We start from the raw sequence: 15,074 nt of genomic DNA, 5'->3' as shown, positions 1-15,074 counted from the left end.
GTCCCTAAGAAAGCCCTGTCGCTGTCTTTAAGTGAAGACCTGAGGCTGTCTGTAACTCAGTCCCTGAAGCTTACCCTAACTGAGGCCTTGACGCTGTGACTAACTTGGGCTCCGGTCATGTCTTTAACTAAGAGCCTAAAGCTGATCCAACAAAGGCACTGATGCTGCTCCTAAGTCATTCCCTGACAGTGTCCCCAGCTAAGGGCCTGACATTAGGCCTCACTCAGGCCCTGTCGCTCTCCCTAAGTCAGGCCCTGATGCTGTCCCTACCTGAAGCCGTAACGCTGCTTCTGAATAAGTCCCTGAGGGTCTCAGTAACAAAGGTCTTCACACTCTCCTTAGGTCATTTCCTGACACGATTCCAAGCCTTTACCCTAAAACTGTCCCGAGCTAATGTCCTACCTCTTATGCTAACTGAAGACCTTATGCTGTGCCTAATTCAGGCACTGAATTTAGTCCCAAGGCCGCTAGACTGTCCCTAACTCGACTCGATGCCCTTATCGTCACAATGTTCCATGACCACTGTCATCACAATGCTCCACGCCCTTGTCATCACAATGCTCCATAACCCCTGTCATCACAATGCTCCATGACCTTTGTCATCGCAATGCTACATGTCATTCTCATCACAATGCTCCATGCCCTTATCATCACAATGCTCCATGACCCCTTTCATCACAATGCTCCGTGACGCTTGTCTAAAATGCTACATGCCTGTGAAATCACAAAGCTCCATGCCCCCTGTCATCACAAGTCTCCATGACTCTTGTCATCACAATGCTCCATGGCCCTTGTCATCACAATGCTCCATGATCCTTGTAATCAAAATGCTCCTTGACCCTTTCTTCACAATGTTACAGTACCCCTTTCTTCACAATGCTCCATGCCGCTGGTCACCACAATGCTCCATGACTTCTGTCATCACAATGCTCCATGTCTCTTGTCATTAAAATGCTCCATGGCCCCTGTCATCACAATGCTGCATGATGCTTATAATCTCAATGCTCCATGGTCCTCGTCATCACAAATCTCCACGCATTTGTCATCACAATGCTCCATGACCCCTGTCATCCCAATGCTCCATAGCACTTTTCATCACAATGCTCCATGACCACTTTTATCACAATGTTCCATGACCACTTTAATCACAGTGCTCCATGACCACTTTCATCACAATGCCCCATGACCCCTGTAATCAAAATGCTCCATGGCCCTTGTCGCCACAATGCTCCAGGACCCGTCATCACAATTCTCCATGGCCCTTGTCATCACAATGCTCCATGGCGCTTGTCATCACAATGATCCAGAGCCTTAGTGCTTGAGTTGGGAGTAGTGTCATTGCCTCAGTTAGGGACACTGTCATTGCCTGAATTGGGAGTAGTGTCAGAGCCTTAGTTAGGGACAGCGCCAGGGCGAGTTGGGAGTAGTGCCAGTGCCTTAGTTAGGGACAGCACCAGTGATTGCGTTGGGAGTAGTGTCAGGGCCATAGTTAGGGACAGTGTTAGTGGCAGAGATGGGAATAATGTCAGGGCCTTAGTTACGGACATTGTCAATGCCTAAGTTGGGATTTTTGTCAGGGTCTTTATCATGGACAGTGTCAGGGCCTGAGATAAGACTAGTGTCAAGGCCTTAATTTGGAAGAGTGTCAGTGTCTCAGTTTGGAGTCGTGTCAGACCCTTAGTTGGGAACAGCGTCAGTGCCTGAGTTGGGAGTAGTGACATGGCTTAAGTTATGGACAGTGTCAGGGACTGAGTTAGGAATAGTCTCAGGACCTTAGTTAGGGACAGTGTCAGTGACTGTGTTAGGAATAGTGTCAGGGCCTAAGTTAGGAGTAGTCTGAGACCGGTATGTAGGAACAGTGTCAGGGCCTGAGTTGTGAGTAGTTTCAGGTCCTTAGTTAGAGAAGGTGTCAGTGCCGGGGTTGGGAGTTATGTCAGGGCCTTAGTTAGGGACAGTGTCAGTGCCTGAGTTGGGAGTAGTGTCAGGGCCTAGTTAGGGACAGTGTCAGTGCTGAGTTTGGAGTAGTATCAGGGCCTTAGTTAGAGACAGTGTCAGGGCCTGAGTTAGGTGTATGTCAGGGCCTTAGTTAGGGACAGTGTCAGTGCCTGATTTAGGAGTAGTGTCAGAGGCTTTGTTAGGGACAGTGTCAGGGCCTGAGTTAAGAGTAGTGTCACAGCTTTAGTTAGGACCAGTGTCAGGGCCTTAGTTAAGTCCAACATCAGCGCCTATGATAGGAATCAGATCAGGACCTGTGTTCCAGGTAATGTCAGGGCCTTACTTAAGAACAGTGTCAGGGCCTGAGTCCTGACTTACTCCTTACTCTCCTCACTAAGGACTTTGGACACTACTGCTAATTCAGGCCCTGATATTGTCCCTAACTAAGGCCCTGACACTTTCCTTGGCTAAGGCCCTGAACTTCTCCTAAGTCAGGCCCTCATACTGTCCCTAACAATGGCCCTGACACTACACCTAACTGACGCCCCGACATGATACCTAACAAAGGCTTTGTTGCTAGTCCAAACTAAAGCCCTAAAATTGGTCCTAAATAAGGCCTTGACACTAATCCTAACTCAGGCCCTAAAACTGTCCCTAACTAAGGCCCTGATAGTATGCCTAACTCAGGCCCTCATACGATTCCTAACAATGGCTCTGATGCTAGTCCAAACTAAGGCCCTGAAATTGGTCCTAAATAAGGCCTTGACGCTAATCCTAACTCAGGCCCTAGCACTGTCCCTAACTAGGTCTCAGACAGTACACCTAAATCAGACCCTGACACTGTCCCTAAGCAAGGCCCTGACACTTCTCTTAACTCAGTCCCTTACACCGTACCTAACAAAGTCTCTGATGCTAGGCCTAACTCAGGCCCTGAAACCGTCTGTAACTAAGGCCCTGCTGCCATCACTATCAAAAGTCCTGACATTATCCTGAGCTAATATCCTGACCTATGTCTTTCCAAGGTCCTGAAACTGTCCCAAAGTAAGCCCTGATGCTGTCCCTAAGTGAAGACCTGAGGCTGTCCCTAACTCAGGCCCTGAAGCGTTCCTGAACTGAAGCCTTGAAGCTGTGACTAATTCAGGCCCTGATCATGTACCTAACGAAGACCTTAATGCTGATCCAGCAAAGACGCTGATGCTGCTCCAAAGTCATGCCCTGACAGTGTGCCCAGCTAAGGGCCTGATGCTAAGCCTCACTCAGGCCCTGTCGCTCTCCCTAAGTCAGGCCCTGACACTGTCACTAACTAAGGCCCTGACTCTACTCCTAATTCAGTCCCGTACATTGTATCTAACAAAGGCTCTGATGCTAGTCGTAACTCAGGGCCTGACACTGTCTCTAACTAAGGGCTGCTGCCATCAACATCTGAAGTCCTGACATTATCCGGAGCTAATAACCTGACCCATGTCTTACCAAGGTCCTGAAACTGTCCCAAAGTAAGCCCTGACGCTGTCCCTAAGTGAGGCCCTGAAGCTTTCCCTACCTAACTCAGGCCTTGATGCTGTGACTAACTCAGACCCTGATCATGTCTTTAACTAAGACCCTAAGGCTGATCCAACAGAAGCCCTGATGCTGCTCCTAAGTCATGCCCCCATAGTGTCCCCCACTAAGTGTCTGATGCTAGGCCTCACTCAGACCCTAACGCTCTCCCTAAGTCAGGCTCTGATGCTCTCCCTACCTGAAGCCCTAACACTGGTTCTGAATAAGGCCCTGAGAGTCTCCGTAACAAAGGTCTTCACACTTTCCTTAGGTCATTTCCTGACACTATCCCTAGATGTTAAACTGACACGGCCACTAGCTAATGTCCTGCCTCTTATGCTAACTGAAGTCCTTAGGCTGTGCCTACCTCAGGCACTGAATTTAGTCCCAAGACCATGAAACTGTCCCGAACTAAGGCCTAGATGCTCGCCCTACATCCGGCCCTGACACTGTCCCTAACTAAGGCCCTAACACTATTGCTAACTGAGGATCTGACACTGGACCTATCAGAGGCCCTCTACTCCTAACTAACGCCTTGAAACTTTCCCTAACGTAGGCGCTGCTACCATCAATATCTAAAGTCCTGACATTATCCTGAGCTAATATCCTGACCCATGTCTTACCAAGGTCCTGAAACTGTCCCAAAGTAAGCCCTGACGCTGTCCCTAAGTGAGGCCCTGAAGCTTTCCCTACCTAACTCAGGCCTTGATGCTGTGACTAACTCAGACCCTGATCATGTCTTTAACTAAGACCCTAAGGCTGATCCAACAGAAGCCCTGATGCTGCTCCTAAGTCATGCCCCCATAGTGTCCCCCACTAAGTGTCTGATGCTAGGCCTCACTCAGACCCTAACGCTCTCCCTAAGTCAGGCTCTGATGCTCTCCCTACCTGAAGCCCTAACACTGGTTCTGAATAAGGCCCTGAGAGTCTCCGTAACAAAGGTCTTCACACTTTCCTTAGGTCATTTCCTGACACTATCCCTAGATGTTAAACTGACACGGTCACTAGCTAATGTCCTGCCTCTTATGCTAACTGAAGCCCTTAGGCTGTGCCTACCTCAGGCACTGAATTTAGTCCCAAGACCATGAAACTGTCCCGAACTAAGGCCTAGATGCTCGCCCTACATCCGGCCCTGACACTGTCCCTAACTAAGGCCCTAACACTATTGCTAACTGAGGATCTGACACTGGACCTATCAGAGGCCCGCTACTCCTAACTAACGCCTTGAAACTTTCCCTAACGTAGGCGCTGCTACCATCAATATCTAAAGTCCTGACATTATCCTGAGCTAATATCCTGACCCATGTCTTACCAAGGTCCTGAAACTCTCCCAACGTTAGCCCTGACACTGTCCCTAAGTGAGGCCCTGAGGCTGTCCCTCACAGAGGTCCTGATAATGTCTTTAACTAAACTCTAATGCTGATCTTACAGAGACCCTTATGTTGATCCTATGTCATGCCCTGACGCTGTCCGTAGCTAAGGCCCTGACTCTAGGCATCACTCAGGCCCTGTCGCTCTCCCTACGTCAGGCTAAGACTCTGTCCCTACCTGAAGCCCGGACACTGGGCCTAAATTAGGCACTGATGCTCTAATTAGCTATGGTCTTGACACTATCCCTAGGTCATTTCCTGACACTATCCCTAGATCTTAACCTAAACTTGTCTTTAGCTATTGTCGAGCCTCTTATGCTAACTAAATCCCTGATGCTGTCTCTAACTAAGAGCCTGAAATTAGTCCCGAGGCCGTCAACCTGTCCCTAACTGAGGTTGGAGGCTCATCCTAACTGAGGCGCTGACACTGTCCCTAACTAAAGCCCTGACACTACACCTAACTCAGTCCCTGATACTGTACTTTACAAGGGCTCTGATGCTAGTCCTAACTCAGGCCCTGACACTGTCTCTAAGTAAGGCTCAGAATTTGCCCCTAATATAGGCCCTGCTGTCAGCAATAACTAAAAACTGGACACTAGCCTGAGTTAATATCCTGACATATTTCTAACCAAGGTGCTGACACTGTCCCTAAGAAAGCCCTGTCGCTGTCCCTATGTTAAGAACTGAGGCTGTCCCTAACTCAGGTCCTGAAGCTTTCCCTAACTGAGGCCTTGAAGCTGTGACTAAGTCAGGCCCTGATCATATCTGTAACAAAGACGCTAAGGCTGATCCAACAGAGGCGCTGATTCTGTTCCTAAGTCATACCCTGACAGTATCCTCAGCTAAGGGCCAGACGCTAGGCCTCACTCAGGCCCTGTCGCTCTCCCTAAGTCAGGCTCTGATGCTGTCCCTACCTGAAGCCCTGACACTGGTTCTAAATAAGGATCTGATACTCTCAGTCACTAAGGTTTTGACACTATGCTTAGGTCCTTTCCTGACACTATCCCTAGACCATAACCTGACCCTGTCCCTAGCAAATGTCGTGCCTCTTATGCTAACTACAGCCCTGCTGCTGTCCTTAACTAAGGGCCTAAAATTACTCTCGAGGCTGTGACCCTGTCCGTACCTAAGGCCTCGATGTTCGTCCTAATTCAGGGCCTGACACTGTCCCTAACTAAGGCCCTGCTGCCGTCAGTATCTAAAGTCCTGACACTATCCTGAGCTAATTTCTTGACCCATCTCTTACCAAGGTCCTGAAACTGTCCCTAAGGAAGCCCTGATGCTGTCTCTAAGTGAGGCCTTGAGGCTGTCCCTAACAGAGGCCCTGATAATATCTTTCACATAGCCCCTGAGGCTGATCCTACCGGGGCTCTTAGGCTGCTCCTAAGTCATGCCCTGACACTGTCTCTAGCTAAGGCCCTGACGCTAGGCCTCACTCAGGCCCTGTCCCACTCCCTAAGTCAGGCTCTGACGCTGTTCCTACCCGAAGCCCTGACACTCACTGCTCCTAAATTAGGTCCTGATGTGCTAAGTAACTAAGGTCTTGACACTATCCCTAGGTCATTTCCTGACACTCTCCCTAGACCTTAACCTAACCTTCTCTTTAGCTAATGTCGAGATTAGCTAAAGAGATTCTTTAGAACGAGATTCTTTCATCTTCTGAATATAGTTTTCTTCAAAACATAATTTTTATAGTGTTACTAACTTTAAACACAATGTACTCAACTGCTGTGGAATATTCCTTCATAGGAGCGTGCATGGTTCACTTCTGCATCTGCTTGTGGTGGTGTTCAGGTTGCTTTCAGCTGTAGATCCCCTTATGCTAGCTAAATCCCTGATTCTGTCCCTAAATGAGGCCCTGAATTTAGGTCCGAGGCCGTGAACCTGTCCCTAACTGAGGCCTGGAGGCTCGTCCTAATGCAGGCCCTGACACTGTCCCCAACTAAGGCTCTGACACTACACCTAACTCAGTCACTGACACTGTACCTAACAAAGGCTCTGATGCTAGTCCTAACTTAGGCCCTGACACTGCCTCTAACTACGGCCCTGCTGCCGTCAATATCTGAACACCTGATATTATCCTGAGCTAATAGCCTGACCCATGTCTTACCAAGGGCCTGAAACTTTCCCAAAGTAAGCCCTGACGCTGTCCCTAAGTGAGGCCTTGAGGCTATCCATAATGGAGGCCCTGATAATAGCTTTAACGAAGACCCTAATGCTGATCCTACAGAGGCCTTTATGCTGCTCCTAAGTCATGCCCTGATACTGTCCCTTACTCAGGCCCTAAAGATAGGCCTCACTTAGGCCCTGTTGCTGTACCTCAGTTAGGCTCTGACGCTGTCCGTACATCAAGTCCTGGCGCTGGTCCTGATTAAGGCTCTCACGCTGCTGCTAACTAAGGCCCTGATGCTCTCAATAACTAAGGTCTTCTCGTTATCCCTTGGTCATTTCCTTTCACTATCTCTGGCCTGGGACCTGACTCTGTCCCGAGATAATCTCCTGCATCTTCTGCTAACTGAAACCCTAATGCTCTCCCTAACTAAGGCCCTGACTACTCCTAACTAAGGCCATGACACCGAATCTAACAAAGGCCCGGAATCTGTCCTTAATATAGGCCCTGCTGCCAGCAATAACTAAAATCCTGACACTCTCCTGAGCTAATATCCTGACTCATTTCTAACCAAGGTCCTGACACTGACCCTAAGAAAGCCCTGTCGCTGTCTTTAAGTGAAGACCTGAGGCTGTCTGTAACTCAGACCCTGAAGCTTTCCCTAACTGAGACCTTGACGCTGTGACTAACTTGGGCTCCGGTCATGTCTTTAACTAAGAGCCTAAAGCTGATCCAACAAAGGCACTGATGCTGCTCCTAAGTCATTCCCTGACAGTGTCCCCAGCTAAGGGCCTGACATTAGGCCTCACTCAGGCCCTGTCGCTCTCCCTAAGTCAGGCCCTGATGCTGTGCCTACCTGAAGCCCTAACGCTGCTTCTGAATAAGTCCCTGAGAGTCTCCGTAACAAAGGTCTTCACACTCTCCTTAGGTCATTTCCTGACACGATTCCAAGCCTTTACCCTAAACCTGTCCCGAGCTAATGTCCTACCTCTTAAGCTAACAAAAGACCTTATGCTGTGCCCAATTCAGGCACTGAATTTAGTCCCAAGGCCGCTAGACTGTCCCTAACTCGGCTCGATGCCCTTATCGTCACAATGTTCCATGACCACTGTCATCACAATGCTCCACGCCCTTGTCATCACAATGCTCCATAACCCTTGTCATCACAATGCTCCATGACCTTTGTCATCGCAATGCTACATGCCATTGTCATCACAATGCTCCATGCCCTTATCATCACAATGCTCCATGACCCCTTTCATCACAATGCTCCATGACCCTTGTCTAAAATGCTACATGTCTGTGAAATCACAAAGCTCCATGCCCCCTGTCATCACAAGTCTCCATGACTCTTGTCATCACAATGCTCCATGATCCTTGTAATCAAAATGCTCCATGATCCTTGTAATCAAAATGCTCCTTGACCCTTTCTTCACAATGTTACAGTACCCCTTTCTTCACAATGCTCCATGCCGCTGGTCACCACAATGCTCCATGACTTCTGTCATCACAATGCTCCATGTCTCTTGTCATTGAAATGCTCCATGGCCCCTGTCATCACAATGCTGCAGGATGCTTATAATCTCAATGCTCCATGGTCCTCGTCATCACAAATCTCCACGCATTTGTCATCACAATGCTCCATGACCCCTGTCATCCCAATGCTCCATAGCACTTTTCATCACAATGCTCCATGACCACTTTTATCACAATGTTCCATGACCACTTTAATCACAGTGCTCCATGACCACTTTCATCACAATGCCCCATGACCCCTGTAATCAAAATGCTCCATGGCCCTTGTCGCCACAATGCTCCAGGACCCGTCATCACAATTCTCCATGGCCCTTGTCATCACAATGCTCCATGGCGCTTGTCATCACAATGATCCAGAGCCTTAGTGCTTGAGTTGGGAGTAGTATCATTGCCTCAGATAGGGACACTGTCATTGCCTGAATTGGGAGTAGTGCCAGTGCCTTAGTTAGAGACAGCGCCAGTGCTTGCATTGGGAGTAGTGTCAGGGCCATAGTTAGGGACAGTGTCAGTGGCTGAGATGGGAATAGTGTCAGGGCCTTAGTTACGGACATTGTCAGTGCCTAAGTTGGGATTTTTGTCAGGGTCTTTATTATGGACAGTGTCAGGTCCTGAGATAAGAGTAGTGTCAAGGTCTTAATTTGGAAGAGTGTCAGTGTCTCAGTTTGGAGTAGTGTCAGACCCTTAGTTATTAACAGCGTCAGTGCCTGAGTTGGGAGTAGTGACATGGCTTAAATTATGGACAGTGTCAGGGTCTGAGTTAGGAATAGTCTCAGGACCTTAGTTAGGGACAGTGTCAGTGACTGTGTTAGGAATAGTGTCAGGGCCTAAGTTAGGAGTAGTCTGAGACCGGTAGTTAGGAACAGTGTCAGGGCCTGAGTTGTGAGTACTTTCAGGGCCTTAGTTAGAGAAAGTGTCAGTGCTGGAGTTGGGAGTTATGTCAGGGCCTTAGTTAGGGACAGTGTAAGTGCGTGAGTTGGGAGTAGTGTCAGGGCCTAGTTAGGAACAGGGTCAATGCCTGAGTTGTGAGTAGTTTCAGGGCCTTAGTTAGAGAAAGTGTCAGTGCCGGAGTTGGGAATTATGTCAGGGCCTTAGTTAGGGACAGTGTCAGTGCCTGAGTTGTGACTAGTGTCAGGGCCTAGTTATGGAGAGTGTCAGTGCCTGAGTTGGAAGTAGTGTCAGGGCATTAGGGACAGTGTCAGTGGCTGCGATGGGAGTAGTGTCAGGGTCTTAGTTAGGGAGAGTGTCAGTGCCTGAGTTGGGAATAGTCTCAGGGTCTTTTTTGGGGACAGCATCAGGGCATGAGTTAAAAGTAGTGTCAAGGCCTTAGTGAGGGAGAGTGTCAGTGCCTGTGTTGGGAGTAGTATCAGGCCCTTCGTTAGGGACAGTGTCAGGGTCTGAGGTAGAAGTAGTCTCAGGGCCTTAGTTAGGTAGCGTGTCAGTGCCTAAGTAATTAGTAGTGTGAGGGCCTTAGTTAGGGACAGTGTCAATGCCTGTGTTGGGAGTAGTGTCAAGGCCTTACTTAGGGACAGCGTCAGTGACTGAGTAAGGAGTAGTGTGATGGCCGTAGTTAGGGACACTCTCAGTGCCAGAGTTAGGGGTAGTGGCAGGTCTTTGTTAGAGACTGTGCCAGGGCGTGAGTTAAGAGTAGCGTCAAGTCCTTAGTTAGGGACAGTGTTAGTGCCTGAGTTGAGAGTAATGTCAAGGCTTTAGTTAGGGACAAAGTCAGTGCTTAGTTTGGGAGTAGTGTTAGGGCCTTAGTTAGGGACAGTGTCAGTGCCTGATTTGGGAGTACTGTCAGGGCGTATTTCGGGACAGTCTCAGTGCCTATTTTGGGAGTAGTGTCACGGCCGTAGTTAGTGACATTGTCAGTGCCTGAGTAAGGAGTAGTGTCCGGGTCTTAGTTAGGGACAGTGTCAGTTGCTTAGTTAGGAGTAGTGTCAGTGCCTGAGTCACGAGAAGAGTCAGGGCCTAAGTTAAGGACAGTGTCATTGCTTGAGATAGGAGTAGTGTCAGGGCCTTAGTTAGGGACATTGTCAGGGCATGATTTAGGAGTTGTGTTAGGGCGTGAGCTATGAATAGTGTCAGGGCCTTAGTTAGTGACAGTGTCAGTGCTGAGTTTGGAGTAGTATCAGGGCCTTAGATAGAGACAGTGTCAGGGCCTGAGTTAGGTGTATGTCAGGGCCTTAGTTAGGGACTGTGTCAGTGCCTGATTTAGGAGTAGTGTCAGAGGCTTTGTTAGGGACAGTGTCAGGGCCTGAGTTAAGAGTAGTGTCACAGCTTTAGTTAGGACCAGTATCAGGGCCTTAGTTAAGTCCAACATCAGCGCCTATGATAGGAATCAGATCAGGACCTGTGTTCCAGGTAATGTCAGGGCCTTACTTAAGAACAGTGTCAGGGCCTGAGTCCTGACTTACTCCTTACTCTCCTCACTAAGGACTTTGGACACTACTGCTAATTCAGGCCCTGATATTGTCCCTAACTAAGGCCCTGACACTTTCCTTGGCTAAGGCCCTGAACTTCTCCTAAGTCAGGCCCTCATACTGTCCCTAACAATGGCCCTGACACTACACCTAACTGACGCCCCGACATGATACCTAACAAAGGCTTTGTTGCTAGTCCAAACTAAAGCCCTAAAATTGGTCCTAAATAAGGCCTTGACACTAATCCTAACTCAGGCCCTAAAACTGTCCCTAACTAAGGCCCTGATAGTATGCCTAACTCAGGCCCTCATACGATTCCTAACAATGGCTCTGATGCTAGTCCAAACTAAGGCCCTGAAATTGGTCCTAAATAAGGCCTTGACGCTAATCCTAACTCAGGCCCTAGCACTGTCCCTAACTAGGTCTCAGACAGTACACCTAAATCAGACCCTGACACTGTCCCTAAGCAAGGCCCTGACACTTCTCTTAACTCAGTCCCTTACACCGTACCTAACAAAGTCTCTGATGCTAGGCCTAACTCAGGCCCTGAAACCGTCTGTAACTAAGGCCCTGCTGCCATCACTATCAAAAGTCCTGACATTATCCTGAGCTAATATCCTGACCTATGTCTTTCCAAGGTCCTGAAACTGTCCCAAAGTAAGCCCTGATGCTGTCCCTAAGTGAAGACCTGAGGCTGTCCCTAACTCAGGCCCTGAAGCGTTCCTGAACTGAAGCCTTGAAGCTGTGACTAATTCAGGCCCTGATCATGTACCTAACGAAGACCTTAATGCTGATCCAGCAAAGACGCTGATGCTGCTCCAAAGTCATGCCCTGACAGTGTGCCCAGCTAAGGGCCTGATGCTAAGCCTCACTCAGGCCCTGTCGCTCTCCCTAAGTCAGGCCCTGACACTGTCACTAACTAAGGCCCTGACTCTACTCCTAATTCAGTCCCGTACATTGTATCTAACAAAGGCTCTGATGCTAGTCGTAACTCAGGGCCTGACACTGTCTCTAACTAAGGGCTGCTGCCATCAACATCTGAAGTCCTGACATTATCCGGAGCTAATAACCTGACCCATGTCTTACCAAGGTCCTGAAACTGTCCCAAAGTAAGCCCTGACGCTGTCCCTAAGTGAGGCCCTGAAGCTTTCCCTACCTAACTCAGGCCTTGATGCTGTGACTAACTCAGACCCTGATCATGTCTTTAACTAAGACCCTAAGGCTGATCCAACAGAAGCCCTGATGCTGCTCCTAAGTCATGCCCCCATAGTGTCCCCCACTAAGTGTCTGATGCTAGGCCTCACTCAGACCCTAACGCTCTCCCTAAGTCAGGCTCTGATGCTCTCCCTACCTGAAGCCCTAACACTGGTTCTGAATAAGGCCCTGAGAGTCTCCGTAACAAAGGTCTTCACACTTTCCTTAGGTCATTTCCTGACACTATCCCTAGATGTTAAACTGACACGGCCACTAGCTAATGTCCTGCCTCTTATGCTAACTGAAGTCCTTAGGCTGTGCCTACCTCAGGCACTGAATTTAGTCCCAAGACCATGAAACTGTCCCGAACTAAGGCCTAGATGCTCGCCCTACATCCGGCCCTGACACTGTCCCTAACTAAGGCCCTAACACTATTGCTAACTGAGGATCTGACACTGGACCTATCAGAGGCCCTCTACTCCTAACTAACGCCTTGAAACTTTCCCTAACGTAGGCGCTGCTACCATCAATATCTAAAGTCCTGACATTATCCTGAGCTAATATCCTGACCCATGTCTTACCAAGGTCCTGAAACTGTCCCAAAGTAAGCCCTGACGCTGTCCCTAAGTGAGGCCCTGAAGCTTTCCCTACCTAACTCAGGCCTTGATGCTGTGACTAACTCAGACCCTGATCATGTCTTTAACTAAGACCCTAAGGCTGATCCAACAGAAGCCCTGATGCTGCTCCTAAGTCATGCCCCCATAGTGTCCCCCACTAAGTGTCTGATGCTAGGCCTCACTCAGACCCTAACGCTCTCCCTAAGTCAGGCTCTGATGCTCTCCCTACCTGAAGCCCTAACACTGGTTCTGAATAAGGCCCTGAGAGTCTCCGTAACAAAGGTCTTCACACTTTCCTTAGGTCATTTCCTGACACTATCCCTAGATGTTAAACTGACACGGTCACTAGCTAATGTCCTGCCTCTTATGCTAACTGAAGCCCTTAGGCTGTGCCTACCTCAGGCACTGAATTTAGTCCCAAGACCATGAAACTGTCCCGAACTAAGGCCTAGATGCTCGCCCTACATCCGGCCCTGACACTGTCCCTAACTAAGGCCCTAACACTATTGCTAACTGAGGATCTGACACTGGACCTATCAGAGGCCCGCTACTCCTAACTAACGCCTTGAAACTTTCCCTAACGTAGGCGCTGCTACCATCAATATCTAAAGTCCTGACATTATCCTGAGCTAATATCCTGACCCATGTCTTACCAAGGTCCTGAAACTCTCCCAACGTTAGCCCTGACACTGTCCCTAAGTGAGGCCCTGAGGCTGTCCCTCACAGAGGTCCTGATAATGTCTTTAACTAAACTCTAATGCTGATCTTACAGAGACCCTTATGTTGATCCTATGTCATGCCCTGACGCTGTCCGTAGCTAAGGCCCTGACTCTAGGCATCACTCAGGCCCTGTCGCTCTCCCTACGTCAGGCTAAGACTCTGTCCCTACCTGAAGCCCGGACACTGGGCCTAAATTAGGCACTGATGCTCTAATTAGCTATGGTCTTGACACTATCCCTAGGTCATTTCCTGACACTATCCCTAGATCTTAACCTAAACTTGTCTTTAGCTATTGTCGAGCCTCTTATGCTAACTAAATCCCTGATGCTGTCTCTAACTAAGAGCCTGAAATTAGTCCCGAGGCCGTCAACCTGTCCCTAACTGAGGTTGGAGGCTCATCCTAACTGAGGCGCTGACACTGTCCCTAACTAAAGCCCTGACACTACACCTAACTCAGTCCCTGATACTGTACTTTACAAGGGCTCTGATGCTAGTCCTAACTCAGGCCCTGACACTGTCTCTAAGTAAGGCTCAGAATTTGCCCCTAATATAGGCCCTGCTGTCAGCAATAACTAAAAACTGGACACTAGCCTGAGTTAATATCCTGACATATTTCTAACCAAGGTGCTGACACTGTCCCTAAGAAAGCCCTGTCGCTGTCCCTATGTTAAGAACTGAGGCTGTCCCTAACTCAGGTCCTGAAGCTTTCCCTAACTGAGGCCTTGAAGCTGTGACTAAGTCAGGCCCTGATCATATCTGTAACAAAGACGCTAAGGCTGATCCAACAGAGGCGCTGATTCTGTTCCTAAGTCATACCCTGACAGTATCCTCAGCTAAGGGCCAGACGCTAGGCCTCACTCAGGCCCTGTCGCTCTCCCTAAGTCAGGCTCTGATGCTGTCCCTACCTGAAGCCCTGACACTGGTTCTAAATAAGGATCTGATACTCTCAGTCACTAAGGTTTTGACACTATGCTTAGGTCCTTTCCTGACACTATCCCTAGACCATAACCTGACCCTGTCCCTAGCAAATGTCGTGCCTCTTATGCTAACTACAGCCCTGCTGCTGTCCTTAACTAAGGGCCTAAAATTACTCTCGAGGCTGTGACCCTGTCCGTACCTAAGGCCTCGATGTTCGTCCTAATTCAGGGCCTGACACTGTCCCTAACTAAGGCCCTGCTGCCGTCAGTATCTAAAGTCCTGACACTATCCTGAGCTAATTTCTTGACCCATCTCTTACCAAGGTCCTGAAACTGTCCCTAAGGAAGCCCTGATGCTGTCTCTAAGTGAGGCCTTGAGGCTGTCCCTAACAGAGGCCCTGATAATATCTTTCACATAGCCCCTGAGGCTGATCCTACCGGGGCTCTTAGGCTGCTCCTAAGTCATGCCCTGACACTGTCTCTAGCTAAGGCCCTGACGCTAGGCCTCACTCAGGCCCTGTCCCACTCCCTAAGTCAGGCTCTGACGCTGTTCCTACCCGAAGCCCTGACACTCACTGCTCCTAAATTAGGTCCTGATGTGCTAAGTAACTAAGGTCTTGACACTATCCCTAGGTCATTTCCTGACACTCTCCCTAGACCTTAACCTAACCTTCTCTTTAGCTAATGTCGAGATTAGCTAAAGAGATTCTTTAGAACGA

At 49.0% G+C, this 15,074-nt stretch overlaps 1 long non-coding RNA gene across 1 annotated transcript; it reads right to left on the bottom strand.

Moving 5' to 3' along the window:
- Positions 1–744: 744 nt before the first annotated feature.
- LOC309621496 lies at positions 745–1,488 on the bottom strand. The gene is made up of 2 exons (XR_014240058.1): positions 1,238–1,488; positions 745–840 (listed from the first exon to the last, which is right to left on the bottom strand). It is a non-coding gene; the product is annotated as an uncharacterized lncRNA (long non-coding RNA).
- Positions 1,489–15,074: the final 13,586 nt, after the last annotated feature.

The sequence above is a fragment of the Balaenoptera borealis genome (assembly GCF_965194805.1).
Source record: "Balaenoptera borealis genome assembly, contig: HAP1_SCAFFOLD_509, whole genome shotgun sequence".
Classification (NCBI taxonomy): Eukaryota; Metazoa; Chordata; class Mammalia; order Artiodactyla; family Balaenopteridae; genus Balaenoptera; species Balaenoptera borealis.
This window is presented reverse-complemented; position numbering and strand designations above follow the sequence as displayed.